The sequence below is a fragment of the Furipterus horrens genome, unplaced genomic scaffold (assembly GCF_987537825.1).
Source record: "Furipterus horrens unplaced genomic scaffold, mFurHor1.1.pri manual_scaffold_11, whole genome shotgun sequence".
Lineage (NCBI taxonomy): Eukaryota > Metazoa > Chordata > Mammalia > Chiroptera > Furipteridae > Furipterus > Furipterus horrens.
Genome location: NW_028327181.1, coordinates 63,986,906 through 64,002,936, shown reverse-complemented (window position 1 = coordinate 64,002,936; position 16,031 = coordinate 63,986,906). Strand labels below are relative to the sequence as shown.

Genomic DNA, 16,031 nt, shown 5'->3' with positions numbered 1-16,031 from the left:
GGTTTTATTGTTTTATGGCTCCCTCTATGCGCCTCTGCAGCACTGTCTTCTGTTTAGTACTAGTGCATTGTGGTATGAGCTTGCATGTTCATTTTCCCTGTGAGATCATGAGTTACTAGAGGGCAGAAGCCATGTCTTACCCATATTTGCGCCTACAATACTAGCGACAGTGCTTGGCATATTCTTTTTTAGCTTGTTTGTTGGTTGGCCTTTTTTAATGAATGGGAATACTTAGGCCGGCATGGAATAATTAGCTTACAAAGTATTTCACAGCAGAAAGGATGAATGACCTAATCGATTGAGCAGTTAGTTACCTCATTTGTCTTCCTCCTGTTTGTAAGGTTTGGAACCCAGATGGCGAGATACCCCAGAAGACCAATTCAAAAGTGCTTATGCCCTGAGGCTTGAAAAGTTTCATAATTCAAAGGACTATTTTTAGTGCCTCATGAGGCTCTTCCTACCCACTTCCCTTAAGCCTTCTATATTTTCAAAAAGCATCTATTTGCTAAAAAGCATCATTAATTAGCTTCAAAAAATTAATGACATACACATCTCTGAATGCCATGGACAAACAATAAGAATTGAGTTCTTATAGCAAAGGACATCTCCTTTATCTCTAAGTACATGGAATCACCAGGCAAGTGTTTCTTCCTTGGCCAGGAGGCTGGAGAGATCTTTATTTTGTAATTAGTGAAGTTAGAGGCATTTCTCATAAGCTTATTTGGTGTAGACATTTCTAAGTATACCACTTAACCATCATTTTAAACATTAAAATCCTGAACACCAAATCTGCTCTCCTGGTAACTTAACATGTTCATAACAATATTGTTTACATAGTTCATCTACTTAGTTAAACATTTGATATGTAAATGTTAATCTAATTTAGATTAAATTATTGAAAATTTCTGGGTTAATAGCATTCAAATTAATGTAAGTGTTCCATATTTTCTTGTCCTTTAGGAGACAATTTGAGGTTAACCTGAATGCTTCTCATTTTACTAAATTAACATTTTAAAACCTTTTCTGTAAAGGCAGACAGTAAATATTTTAGGCCTTGCAGGCCACAGACAGTCTGTCTCGCATATTCTTCTTCGCTTCTTTCTTTTCTTTTTTTTGTTTACAGCCCTTTACAAGTGTAAAAAGTATTCTTAACTTATGGGCTGTATGGAAACATACCATAGGCTCTATTTGATCCATGGGCCCTAAATTAAATGTAAATACAGGCAGATGATATATGAATACTTATATAACAAGGTTCATATGGGTGTGTATAAGTACTCAGACATTATTACCACTTTTCCTCTATAACTGGAGACAATTTCCTACCTATATCTTGTTTATATGATTAAAAAATTGAAAATGCATTGAGGATAATAAATGCTCAAGATAGGCTGGAAGCCCTATCCACACTTACAGAATTGTAGCATTTTATTGCTGGGAGAAATTGTAAAGATTATCTAATCTGAACCCCTATGTATCTTATAGATAATATAACTAAAAAATTATAAATAAAAACAATTAACTTACAAAGACTTGAGGAACAAAAGACGTTGAAATGAGTCCTTATGAATTTCTTTTAACTGATTGTTACTCAAGATTCTGAAAAATAAAAAGGTTATTTCTGGATCAAAAGGCAAAATAACTACAATTATTTACGACACAGAAATATATATGGAGAAGCCTGGACAGAAAACGAAAGCAAACATAAGAGTTTATAGCCAATGATACGGAGTTAACGGAGGAAGCACAAGAGGACTTCAGGATAGCACAATTAATATCCTCAGAGAGCTGTAAGCAGCCAGCACATCCACTGAAAAGAATGAACTCAGCCTTATACAAATGGAGTGTTGTCATTCATAAAAACAATGCTCAGTATATGCGCAGCAGAAATGACAGTTGAATAAATTAGAAAACTGAGCGATCTGGCCAGAATTCTCCATAATGAAAGAGGAAGGGAACAGGAATGAGCCACAGACAAGCCTGACACCTGGTCTGCCCAAGGAATGTGAAGGCCTTTGCTTTATCTAGTCTCTCAGTAACGACGAGGGACATGCTTGGGGTTAGGGGTGGGGAGTGAGGGGAGTTTCACTCATTTCCTACATGTGAGGAGCAGAAAGGCACAGGGCCAGTGCCTCCAAGAACGGAGCGAGGGAGTGGTAGAGAGCCTGTACGGAAGCAGCTCTGCCAAACGTCAACGTGGGTGTCTCTTGCAGGAGACTCCGCGCTCCTTGCACATGACATTAGGTGGTGCCCCCTTCAGGAGCCTTGGGGATTGGAGGAGGTGCTGTGTTGCCTTGTGAAGCCATTTCCATCAAGTTCAGCGTTTGAAATATTCTGCTTTTGCTCAATGTCTGTTGGCCACATATTTTTATAACCGCATCTTGTAGCATCATTCTACCCCAAAGCTTAATTCTTTACTCATAGCATATGGCAAAATATTACGGCCCAGAAACTCAACAACTAAGATCAGGGACTGTTCTCAGTTATAAGGTAGTTCAGATGACACAGATATAGTTACCTTTAAAAACAAACAAACATGAAAATAAAAACACAAAGACTTTAATTCCAACAAACAAGTCTTGGAGTCCTAAAAAGGCATCAAAGACCCTGGCCTCAACTTGAAATTCACCACATTATAAGGAACAGCAGTGATGGCCAGAATGTGTATGCAGCGGGAATGGTCAGGGGTGATGCTCTGATTCATTGTTTTCTCACCTCCCTTTCTCACCTCACGCTTTCATATTTCCATAGAAATGGTCCAGAAAGAAAAAGCAAAAAAACTGCCATGTCCAACAATGTTTATAGTAAACCTTTTCATAAATGTAAAACATTGGAAAAAATTGTACCTCCCTAAATCACTTAAAACTGTATGCGTATTTTCAAATCACATATTTGTTGCAGATGTCATTCACATCACTACTTAGAAGTTATAACCAGTTATTAGATCTACCACTATAGCTCGTTTCTTAGTATGTTAAGAGAAGCAGATCTATTACTATATCAATAGCTTTAAAAAATATTTGAAAACTTTTTTTCAGTAATAGTTTTCCTTTATTTTCTTATATATTTTTTAAATTTATTTTTTATTGTTTTTCTATTTCATTTAAAAACATAGTCCCCAAGAACAGAGGCTTCTGCCAATCACCAAAGAGACTAAAGGAAAAAACAAAAAGTTGAAGAAATCCTGCTCTGGGGAGCCTATTGACCCTACGTTAGAGACCTCTCCCGCATAAGGTAGAAATCTCAAGCTGACTTAGAAATCTTCAACACTTCCCAGATTCATGCTATTGTCTATAAGATCCCAAACACATATTATTTTTTTAAAAAGTAATGTTTAATTTTTACCTTAAAAATGTGTAATGTATATTTCTCATGGCTCAAAATTCCATAGGTATATAGTTACACAATCCAAAGTTTTTTCTCCTACACCATCTTTCAGACTACCCCGTTCTCTCTACTCCTTAAAGAAAACCAATCTTATTTATTTCTTGTGCTAAATGACTTCCGTTTTTCTTACAAGTTTGGGAAATAAAATTTCCAATTCAGACTCTATCATGAAAAATATAAACTATATATAATTTCAAAGAAATTCATAAGTTAAAAAAAAAACACCTGCCTGGTTCTAGCATTTTTTGTTACCAATAAGATATCTTAGAGGGTGATCATAAACCCTATTTTTAGATTACTATGGCTAGTAGGTCTCTTATTATTAACTCAGAGGTCGTTTATGACATCTATTCGAGTTGAACTAATAATATGACACACAAACTTGTCATAAAAAATGCCAGTTAATTACTTTGAATGTAAATATTTTTCCCAAACTACTTGTGTACCTAAACTGACTTTTATACAAATTGATTTTAAAAAGATAAAAGAAAAATAGGCAAAAAAGGACAGGGCAAAATCAGAGAAGAAATATAAATGTTCAATATTTAAAGATTTCTTAAAATTGTTGTTCTCTTACAATTGTCCCCATTTCCCCCCCCACTGCTCTCCCCTGCCCTGCCCACCCCCAGCCCTCTCCCACAGCAACCCCCTCCATGTTGTCCATGTCCATGGGTCATTTACACTAGTTTCTTCACTAGACCCTTCCCCTTCTTTCCCCCCTTTTCCCCCTCTCCCCTCTCCTCTGGTCACTGTCAGCCTGTTCCTTGTTTCCATGTCTCTGGTTCTACTTTGCTCATTGGTTTGTTTTCTCATTAGGTTCCTGTATGAAGTGAGATAATATGGTATTCTTCTTTCACCACCTGGCTTATTTCACTACGCATGATACTCTTCAGTTAAATTTACAAGTAATCAGAAAAATTCAAATTCAGATGGGACCCCTTTTATTCACTCATTACATAAGCCAAAAAATGGAGACTATCAGTGCTGGAAATGAATGCTGTCGTGGCCTACTACTGACTGGAGCATAAGTTGGCACAACTTCTTTGAGGGCAGTTAAAATGTTATATCAGTATAGTCTTCACCCCAACAATTTCATTTCTAAATATCTATTCTGCAGAAAGCCTGTCCATGTTCACAAAGATGCATGTACAAGAATGTTCATTGCAGCAATACGTGCAACAGGAAAACTAGACGTAATCTAAACATCCATCAATAGGGGTATTTTTAACTGTAACACACCCATCCTGTAGAATATTATGCAGGAGTTTAAATGAATTGGTTAACCAGGAAGGAAACAAATCTAAGACATAGCAAGAGGTGGAAGGACCAAGTTGTTACCATTTATGTAAAAAAAAAAAAAAATGAAAATCATACAACATGCCTATCGTGCTATCAGTATGTAGGCAAAGGCACGGGGAAAGGTCTGCAAGGGCACACAGTAAACAGCTCAGAACAGCCTCACCTTAAGGGTGGGGGACGAGGGCGGCAGCGAAGGTTTCACTATACCTGTATTTCATTTTTATATACTGAGAATATAAACATGTATTACTTGTTACAGTGAAGAATAAGGTTAAATTGATTCATTTTAAAGAGGGCCTGCCAATTTAATTTTTAAAATAAACACAGACTTGGAATCAATAGAGGTTGATTTATGATATGGAGGTGAATACCTTTTCTCAGAGCTACTGACCTCAAAATTGGGGACTAAGAAGGATCTTACAGTGCAGTCAGGTTTGTTTGTTTGTATTCATTTTTGGAGAGACTATACTCACAGTTTCTCAGTTGTATGGAAGAACCTCCATGAATACTTATCAAGGTAAGAAATAGAGTTGCCTTTTAAATTGCTGCAAAGAAACACAGTTAATATCTTTAAATAGGCAGGAAAAGAACAAACAGTAATTAAAACAGTCATGGCAAGCTTGTGGGGATTAATCAAATGCAGAAAATACCAGCTTTCTAATTTCCACAGCTATCAGCTTTCCCAGTCTGCACAAATTAATAAAGACATAATGTGGGGCCCCTGGCACAAACCATGAGGCATCTCCTCAGAACCTCAATTTATTATCTAGGCTAGGTAATGCCAGTTAATTACTTTGAATGCATTTTCTCCCAAACCACCTGTGTCTAAAATGACTCCTTGTACAAACCAATGCAAAAATAATAATTCAACAGAAAAATTTATCATTATCAGCAAATTAACATAAAGAAACCTTGTGTCAGCCAGGCCACAGCAAAACTTTGGGTCAGTGCCCTCTGTGGGAATCTTTCCAGGTGTTAGAAAGATAAGGGCAATTAGAAATGAGAAGGACTGATATGGAAAGATCTCACAGACATATTTGACAAGGAAAAGCACAAATCACTGAGCAAGGAGTAAAGTATTACCTCTTTAGGGGGGAAACTGCAAAAGAAAAGGAAAAGAAGAAAGAGAGAGATTGCAAGAACAGACACATGCCAAAGTGGTAACAGGAGTGGCGGGAAGTGCTGCGTGGGATTTTCACATTTGTCCTGTGTGTTTCTGTGACTTTAACACCAACACCAACAACACAGGGAGGCTGTACCCATGAATTACAAGTGTTTAAAAGAAGCTGTGAAATTCCCAAGGTTCAGTCTCAACCACTAACTCCGTGGGTGACTTTGAATCTTCACCTTTAGCTTTGTCCTTGTCCCTCAGTGACAACTTACCTATCCAGTTTATATGCGCGTTTCCCAGGAAGGTGAGAAAAGTCAAACGGGTCCCTGTCTGTCCCTCTGCACAGTGGACACTTCCACCCAACCAGAATCCTTCTGGTTGCTTTCGGCTCCCCAATAAAAACTGCCCAGTCTGAACTTGTCTCCTTCAGTCTGGCTCTCCTCTCCAACTGCTCTTTGTCCACCTCGTACACCACTGTGGTTCTCCTCATCACCCAGGACAGAAACTTTACAGGGTCGTATTTGATTTTTATCTTTCCTGTACATCCCATTCCCCAACTCCAGCCAGTTACTACAGCCTGTCGGTTTTTCTTTACACTGTTCCCAGGATGTTCTTTCTCCTCCTATCACAACCACTCTTCTCGCTTTACTGCTAGATTTTGCTCAAGTATTCTACTGGTCTCCCTGAATCAGGCTTTCCTCTTGAGATCGCTCTACATATGGAATTTAAAATAACCCTCTTATTTTTACCACCTGTCTCTCTCACTTGAAAACATTCAGGGGCTCTCCCAGTCTCAGTGCAATTTCCAAACTCCTAGAGCCAAAGTTTTTCATAAGCATATTTTTCACCGCTTCCTAAACCAATTCTTGACAGCAAGACTAGCCTAATAAGTCCTGATCGTTCCTGCAGCCATGCTGCTGCCAAGACTGTACACATTATTTTTCCTCTATGTAACAAACCACAGGCACCTTTAAGTCCCAGTTAAAGTTATAGCTTAGCCATGCAGTCTTCCGACTTCCATAGGCCAGTGACTACAGATTCTGCTGAATTATACCACCTCTGGCCCGTATCTTTTTTAGTACTTAACTATATATCATCTCCCTTTTTAGTCATATTCCCTTTCTTCCCACCTGTCATTGTCATGTTTTATAGACAATGTCATACATCTGTGGCTCCCATAGTACTTAGCCCTGGCTGGACACAGAATGGGTGATATATTTAGAAAGCCAGGTGGCAAATGTGAGTTCTGGGTATAACTGCATATATGATAGGCACTGACATATGTGAACTCATCTAAATCTCACAACAATCCTAAGAGATGATAACTATCATAATCTTGACTCTACGGATGATGAAATTGAATCCAAACACTAATATATGGCATAACTGCATTCAAACTCGGGCACTCTGGCTCTAGAATCTCTTCTCTTATCCAATTTGTTGTATCACCACCAATGAGATTCGGAGAGGGCCACGAAGCTGTAAAGAGGATGGCGTAAAAGTGGGCGGAGAGTAGAGGGTTAAGGAATGAAGTGATGGGGCTAAAGAAAAATCACTAAGGAAAAATGCGGAGGAGGAAACAATGGTAAGAAGGAGAATGAAGATAAGGAATAGATGACAAACAAAATATAAAAGCAGGAAGTAGTCAGTGTGGGTTTGAGAAGATGAGGACGGCTCAGGGAGACCAGGAGGAGAAGGCCGGCAGGTCAGGCATGTTGCGGAGAACAAAGGATGAAAGGCAATTCTTACAAGGTGGTGAAGGTGTCGTTGTACGTGTCGGGGTCTGGCACAGGCACTCTGTGGAGCTTCTGCGTTGGGCCGAGGCCAGAACAAGACAGCGTCTCATTTTGGCAGGAACAGAGCTCACATATATTGACGATGGTATTCTGTTCAGGCATTGGAGGACCGACCTCAGATGACACTGCCTGATGGGCCCTTATAAACTGCTTGTCCCAAGAGGGATCTGTTATCTCAGACCAGGTTGGCTGCTGAGGCTGAACAGTCTCTGGATGTCGAAGTGTCTCCTCAGGGTGTTTCGGAGGAGCTGTGGCCTGCTGCAAGGGTGTCGGATGTTCAGCCTCCACGATAGCTCCTGGCTTTATGATGAGGTCCAGGTTCAAATGTAGGCCTGTTACCTCAGGCCAGAATGGCTTCTGGGGCTGAACAGTCTCTGGATGTCGAAGTGTCTCCTCAGGGTGTTTCGGAGGAGCTGTGGCCGGCGGTGGGGATGTCAGACGTTCAGCCTCCACAGTAGCCTTTGGTTTTACCGTGAGTTCCGGGTCCGAAGGTCGACCTGTCACCTTAATATGTTTATTATACTTGGGAGGCTGAGTTGGAAACTTCTGCAGGCCTGTGGAAGGGTCTGCATTGTTCCACGGGTAAAGAGGCCGTTGGAGCAGAGCTGAGCTGTCTTGCTCCGTCATAGCTTCAGGAGGTTCTCTCGTCTCAGGGGCTTTTGGTTCCTGAGTTAGGATCTCCTGAAGTGTTGAAAATGTTTTTCTGTCTAGGAAGTTGTCCGTTGTCAACTTCGCATCATACATTGGCGATGCTTCGGCCAGCAGCCACAACAGCTGCAATTGTACAACAATCAGTGGGGCCCAGAGGTGCAGCCCGGACATGCCAGCAGAGGTCCGGGTGACACAATGAGCAACCTAGGAAAGCTGGGGCACAAGGAGTGACCCGGAGGGGATGGGGCACAGTGAGTGACCTGGGGGCCCAGGGCACAGTGAGCGATCTGGTGTCGGGAGCAGGGGTGTCTGGGGCAGCGCAATGAGACCCAGACAAATGAGGTGCAGGCGCACGCACTGAGCAGGAGCCTACAATTGGCAGCCATGTCACAATTGGCAGCATGTCACAGTTGGCAGCTGTGTCACAATTGGCAGCCATATCATGCACGTGCCCCTTAGCAAGAAAGCACCCCTCCCCCACCTCAGGTTCCAACCTTTAGGCAGTTATATTAGTCTGGGGTGAGAGTACTACAGAAGAGCCAGCCTTTTTCTCCAGAATCACTGGGGACCAAGGGGTCCTTTTTTCTGCAGAGAGGACAGCTCCCTCCTGACGGACCTCCCCTTCCCCCTCACAGTGAGGCAGAACTGGGCTGCACACCTGGCGGCCACGGACGCCAGCAGCCAGGGGCGGTGGATGCGGGCGGTAAAGAGGGTGGGAAGTTGCGGGGGCAGAGGTGCCTGCTGCAGAGCTTCCCAAGGAAGCCACAGGGCCTGGCATCCCAGGAAATTCCCAAGTGCTGGTCAAGCTCCTGCAACCTGAACTCCCCCTTAAAGCTGAAATCTGAGTGACATTCTTCTGCCCTTTGGCTACACTGCTTTTTAAAAAGTAGCTGACCTACAGAATGAACATCAGTGTGGGTGGCTGGGAAGGGGACACACTTTACAGTTCTAAAATGTTGTCATTTCCTGGAAATTCTCAGAATCCACGTCTGATTCTTCACTTGCCACTCTGTTAGGTGGGGGCTACCACTGAGTCAGGGACGACTCCAAAATTTCTGCAGATGGGCTTTGATAGTGAGCAATTCACTCTGGGAAACAGGGTCTGAAACCCAGTATACAACCCTTTACAATGGTTGGGAAAAGGTGCCCCTCCCACTTGGCTCAACACGGCCATTAATCTAGAAAAGCAATGACGGCCTTTTCAGAGGTCAGCCCTGTGCGCACATGTGGAGAAGACACTCCGGTGTGAAAGCCGGCACATTAAACCATTTTCTTCAGACACTATAACTAGCACCCAATTTGCTTCCTTCACAGCCCCTTTTATATTCTATTTTATAAATTACTGTCTGGCACAACGTCTGGCCCATAAACTCCAAGAGAGAAGAGCTGCATCTTATTCCCAGTGTCTAGCACATAGTACTGGTTTCTAAAGGAAACTGATTCCAGGATTGGCCTCATGCAGCGATGACTCTCTTGCTAGAATTAGGTTTCTGAAAATTTAGCATCAGTATGGAATCCCTTCCTCACATAATTCGAAGGAAGACAGGCTTCTTCAAGCCCAGGACGACACCAGAGCTTTTGTTTCTGTAGCCATCAGAGGTTCCAAATTCAAAATTCCACATAAGTATTCTCAGCAGGCTCACACAAGTGAAATGAAAGAACTATTCTATTTCAACTATGAGTTAATTTTTCTTTAATTAGCAAATGTTTGATTTCAAGGTACTGTCAGTACTTTACTAAATACCTATTCTAAATAGGTTTTCCAGACCAGCCTTCTCAGGGTACTGGAAAAATAGGTCATAAAACCTATAGGCTGAAATAACTTTGAATTTTATCAAGAAAAATAAATAAAAGCCTTATTCAGCCAAGTACCTCTACCTTATGCAAAGCAAGATGATTTTGATTTTGTACTAACAAGTTGGCAGCCATACAACAATGTCATCGGAGTACTTTACATACCCATTTAAAGTTTTCTCCAAAAAAGGAAAACACTTAATCTCCAGTGAATAAGACTTTTTAAATCTATAATTTTAGAAAATTAAGCTAGTGACATCAGTCAATGTCTTTGCACCATCAACAGCTATATTAGCTACAAAGTACTCAATAGATGGCTAGAGGAATGAGTTATTTCTTATACTAGGAATTTAGTATGTTAGTACTTAAACCATCATTCTAGTCTATAGAATGAATATAAAGTACCAGTAAAGGATATTAGTCTTTTAGCCTTGACACTACAGCAGGATTCCAATCCACCAACCACATTTGTTAATGTGCTTTTGGAGTATCTTAAACCAGCCCTAGAATGTTTTTACTTACAAAGCATACACACATACACACATTTACCTGACAACCTTCTTCCCAGCCTTTATTGTCTGGAAGTACACGTCACAAAAAAACAAAAACAAAAAACTAATGAAACTGGTGTTTAGCCTAGACAACTCGCTGTCATGCACTGTTACTCAACTTGGCAAGTGGACATATTCTAAAAGTTGAGAACACCAAGTGTGTTATCCCTTTATCTTAATCTTGAGGAATACTGTGTCTCACAAAGGTAGACATCCAACAACTTAACACCACATCCAATGAACAAAAATGCCTGGCAAGCAACATGAAATAGCAACTCAAAGCATACTAAGTCTGCTACTCAAAACATTCACTGGTCGAATTGCCTATAAAATCTAATTAGATAAAGTTTTAGTTTCCCAAATACAAAATATTTAGAATTATGGCACTCACAGAAGAATGATCAAAACTTCATCTGTTACAAGTTATCACCTACTAACAATCATTTATCCAACCAGTCTTTGATGAGCACCTGCTACTGCTACATGCAAAACATTTTGCTAAAAATGTAGGGGACATAGATTAACATAAGGAAGTAGAATCCTTAATTTCATATAAAGACAGGACAAGGTATATACAAGGTAGACTGAATGTCGTTAAGAAAAATAAAATGTCATGTGTGCCTTTTAAAGTAAACGCAACCACAAATTGTAATCTCAGTATATACACAGCTAACAATCCTAAGTATTGTTTGCTAGGCCTTCAAAGGGAAGTGAATGTCAGCTTCACACTCATGATCTCATCTAACCCTAATTACTTGCCAAAAGAAATAATACTATTGCATTGGGTGGTCAGGTTTCAACATATGAGTTTGAGGGAGAGGGACACAAACATTGGACTGCAACATTTCAATTTTGGACTTCTATACACCAAAACTGTGAGAGGATAAATTTCTGTTGTTTAAGCCAAGTTTATGGTACTTTGTTACAGCAGTTTGAGGAAACTAATAGACTCCAACTACCCGTCAGGAATGGTTTTGAACTCCAGTGATTAGTGTGTATGAGAAATCTTCTCTCATCTCTTGATTAATAAAAAGTTAGCTCACATGTCCGGCCAAGATGGAGGCATAGGTAGACACACTTCACCTCCTTGCACAATCATAAGAAGGATCACAACTAACCTCAAAACAAAGAACAACCAGAACTGCCAGAAAATCAAACTGTATGGAAGTCTAACAACTAAGAATTTAAAGAGTAAATATTCATCCAGCTGGGTAGGAGCAGCAGAAATGGAGAGGTGGGGTGAAGAGGACACGGTGTGGCAGTGGCAAGGCAGCAGCAAGGCAGTGGTGGCGGCTGGTGGAACGAGTGGTCCCACACTCACACCTGGGGAGTGATCCCAGCCCCAGGCCAGACCCTGAAGCGCAGGTTCCCAGCGCTGGGAAAATAAAGCCTCATAGTTTCTGGCTGTGGGGTTGCGCGGGAGAAGAAACCACCCATGTCTGTCTGTTCAGAGGGCCGCCACAGTCCTGGAAAGCACTCAAACCCATCTGCTCAGGGAACCACCACCAGGGCAACAGCTAGAGGGGCACCAGTCATATATGGAAAGTGAGTGAAGTGACTGGAAACAGGGCGAGTGCTGAGCAAGTAGCATTGTTCCATCTCAGACCCCTCCCCAACATACAACACCACAAAGCAGTGGAACAGGTTGCCCCGCCCTGGTCAATACCTAACACTCTGCCCCTTACAACGTAACAGGTGCTCCAAGACAGGGAATTAAAGCAGCTCTACCTAATACACAGAAAAAAACACAGGGAGGCTGCCAAGTTGAGTAAACAGAGAAATGTGGCCCAAATGAAAAAACAGAACAAAACTCCATGAAAAGAACAAAGCGAAACAAAGATAGCCAACCTATCAGATGCAGAATTCAAAACACTGGTGATAAGGATGCTCAGAGAATTCATTGAGCATGGCAAATAAATAAGGAAAGAAATGAAAGCTACACTAAGTGAAATAAAGAAAAACCTACAGGGGACCAACAGTGAAGGGAAGGAAGTCAGGATTCACATCAATGATTTGAAACATAAGGAAGAAATAAACAGCCAATACAGAGTCCCAAACAAGTTGGACCCAAAGGGGACAACACCAAGACACATCACAATTAAAATGCCAAAGGTGAAAGATCAAGAGGGAATCTTAAAAGCAACAAAAGAGAAGATGAGAGTTCCCTACAAAGTAGTTCCCATAAGACTATCAGCTACCTTCTCAAAAGAAACTTTGCAGTCAAGAAGGGACTGGCAAGAAGTATTCAAGGTGATGAAAAGCGAGGACTTACAACCAAGATTACGCTATCCAGCAAAGCTATCATTTAGAATGGAAGGGCAGATAAAGTGCTTCCCAGACAAGGCAAAGCTAAAGGAGTTCATCACCACCAAGGCATCATTATGTGAAATGTCAAAGGGACTTACTTAAGAAAAAGAAGATCAAAACTATGAACATTAAAATGACAACAAACTCACAACTATCAACAACTGAATCTAAAAAAATAAAAACAAAATCCAACTAAGAAAACAAGAATAGGAACAGAATCATAGGTGTGGGGATCATTTGGATGGGTATCAGCTGGGAGGGGGAAGGGGGAGAAATGGGGAAATGGTGCAGGGATTAAGAAGCATAATTTTAGGTACAAAATTGACAGGGGGAAATTAAGAATAATATAGGAAAGGGTGAAGCCAAAGAACTTATATGCATGACCCATGGACATGAACTAAGGGGGGTGGGATTGCTGGAGGGTAGGTGGGTACTGGGCAGAGGGGAACAAAAGGGAAAAAATTGGGACTACTGTAACAACATAATCAATAAAATATCCTTTAAAAAAAAAAAAAAGAGGATGCTGACTTGTGTACTTCCTTGTTGCCCTATAAAGGACTATCGTCCAAATCTTAAGCTCTTCGTGGTACCAAAGTTACCACCAGAAAATGAAGCTACATGTCGGCTCTGGACATGCAGATTAGGGTGGAACTGGCTCTGCCACAAACACCATCTACTCATCTCATACAAGCAGAAGCCTGGGGACAGGGACGGGGATGGAGAAAGTGAAAGAACTCTCAGAATAATGAGTCATCATTACTGCAGTTGCCCACATTGAGGAAGAGGGGGCAGTCCTTTAACATTAGGTGGTCAAGGGGGTCGATGACTGGGGGAACCTTCTGTTTGATACTTCTATTCTCCTTCTTTCCTTGGACCAGCATCCACAAAAAAATATTGTATGGAATTGGCGACATTCCCGGACACTGGGTGGGTCCTAATTAAAATAAGCCAATTTGTATCTTTGTTTTTGTTTTTTAACTTATTATAACATAAGTGTTTCCCACATCATTGCATTGTTTGTAAAAGCTCCCAAATAGACAACCAAATGAAGATGCCATAATTTTCTTCGCCATTTCCATATTGTAGATGCTTTAAATTGGGTCCAGTTTTAAATTGCTATCGATGTGCTGGATGCCATAGATTCTTATGAATAAATCTTTTTTCCATATTTGAAGTTACTTACATAGGAAATAGATTCCTAACCATGGATTACCTTGGCCAAAGGCTAAGATCGCCTAAGGTTCCTTATGCACATTAGCACCATATCTAACACATCTTCGTGCCCTTTTCCATGTGTATATTGGGGCCCTTGACGGACCTCTCTCGAATGAACCGGTGTCTGAGAGGCTGCCTGTGCTCATGACTCCTGAAGCCCAGGATGTGGCTTCGGTTGGGTTGTGCTGCCCAGGGCTCATGGCATCATTGCACTTTGTCACATCTCTGCAGTTAGAACAGCTGTAGAATAACAGAGAAGTTTCTGCTCTGCTAAGGGAAACAATGACTAGAGAGTTCTAGTGAGAAGAAACAGCTCAGTGTTGCCCCCAGGGTGACATCAACATCTCACCTCCTCTCGCTGTGGAAACCACTTCCCCAGAAACAGCCCCAGTCCAGTGAGTACTTGGAACTATTCTTGCAAATACCCTGAGCCCTGTGGTGACCCAAGACCCCTGTTGCATGTACAAGTCAACAGGCACCACTGTACTTAAAACTTCCTTTCTCACTCAGCTTGGACCCCAGAAGGAGGCTGGCATGGGCGAGTCTTGGTCCCTCACTGTCCTCCTCACCATGGCCCTCTGTCCCCAGGCCTCCTCTGACAAGTGTCCTCCTGCTGCCATTTGCCGGTGTTCCCCCTACTCTCTGGCTCCGCTCAGACCATATACCAAAGTTCTATGGACAGAGGCACCCAAATGAGATCAATAACTTCTTGAAGGGTTTTCAAAATTCCCTGGGCTGTTTAGGGGGCTTTTCTTTCAAAGGACTTTTAGTTTTCTGTTCTATATAGCTGCCAGGAAGGGTGGGGGCTTGTCTTATTTTGGAAATGGTAAAGTGGAGTAGTTTTCAACAAGACATAGAATCTAGCTTCACCTGCTTTCCAGTGATCAGCTGAGTAACAAACTCACCTCAGTGCCACTTTATGGGTGGTTTACAAAGACAGTCTCTTGCTGGAAAAATCTCCCTGGACCAGACTAGGTTTTCCAACTAGAACTGGCACAAGAGGCAGACTGTTCAATTGTATGCCTTCCCTGCAGAGAGAGCTCAAGATCGAAGCTAAGATTAGAGCAAAGATAATACACAGAGGTGTCCAAGGCTGTGAGCTAAAAAGAGCCTGAATTCCCCGCTTCCGCGGACACACCAGATCGACAGCGGCGTATGAAACAATGTCCTCTGGGGGGAAAATCCTGAAAACTCGCTCAGCTGCTGCTTCACATCTGCAAACGAGAAACAAGCCGCATGGAGGTGGTTAGGAGGGGCTGAGACGCGGCTCCCTAATCCACAATCGCGCGGGGACTCACAGGCCCAGGGCTTCTCCATTGGAACTGAGGGCGGGTGCCCCACATCAGTCACCAACGTTTTTAGATTTGCACTCCAGAGACAAGCTCCCCAAACATCTGGCTGTGAAAAGCAACGGGGCTGCATCCGGGAGACCCAAAGGCCCAGCGCGGAAGCAGCCTTCTGAAAAGTGCCCAGATTTTCCACGCAAGAGACTCTCCTGCTGATCTTAGAGCCTTGGCCCGAGGGGCCGGGCCTGCTGGGAAACCCTTCGGGACAGGGGCTGGTGGCAGCCGTTCTCACACTCTCCCCTGCCTTACTACCTTTTTTTTTTTTTTTTTTTTAAGCTCTCGATTTTCTTTTTTCTCATCAGGTGCCGTCTTTACGCTCCAACAGGCGGGCACCATCATCTCTGCGCTCTCCCTCTGCAGCGCTCCACAGCGCCAGCAACACGCGGGCGGTGCCCTGGTTTTTGCAGCTGCCGCTCAGGGGCTGCCCCCTGTACATCTGGCTCTAGTTGGCCGTGGGAGGTGGGGACATGAGCTCCTGGATCCCACAGGACTGTGACAATCAGAGAGACTGTAAGACTGAGCTACCACTCCCAGGGCACTGTACAAACAGCGGCCTGAAATGCACCCAGTCTCT

The 16,031-nt window shown here is 42.3% G+C and overlaps 1 protein-coding gene and 1 long non-coding RNA gene across 2 annotated transcripts in view; one reads left to right on the top strand and one right to left on the bottom strand.

The window, feature by feature from the left end:
* LOC149998022 (SKA complex subunit 2) overlaps positions 1-16,031 on the top strand; it is a 78,313-nt gene that overhangs the window by 59,390 nt on the left and 2,892 nt on the right. The window lies entirely within an intron of this gene.
* Positions 1,585-15,713, bottom strand: LOC149998023 (uncharacterized). Its single transcript, XR_016514017.1, has 3 exons — positions 15,017-15,713; positions 5,160-5,231; positions 1,585-1,599 (listed from the first exon to the last, which is right to left on the bottom strand). It is a non-coding gene; the product is annotated as an uncharacterized LOC149998023 (long non-coding RNA).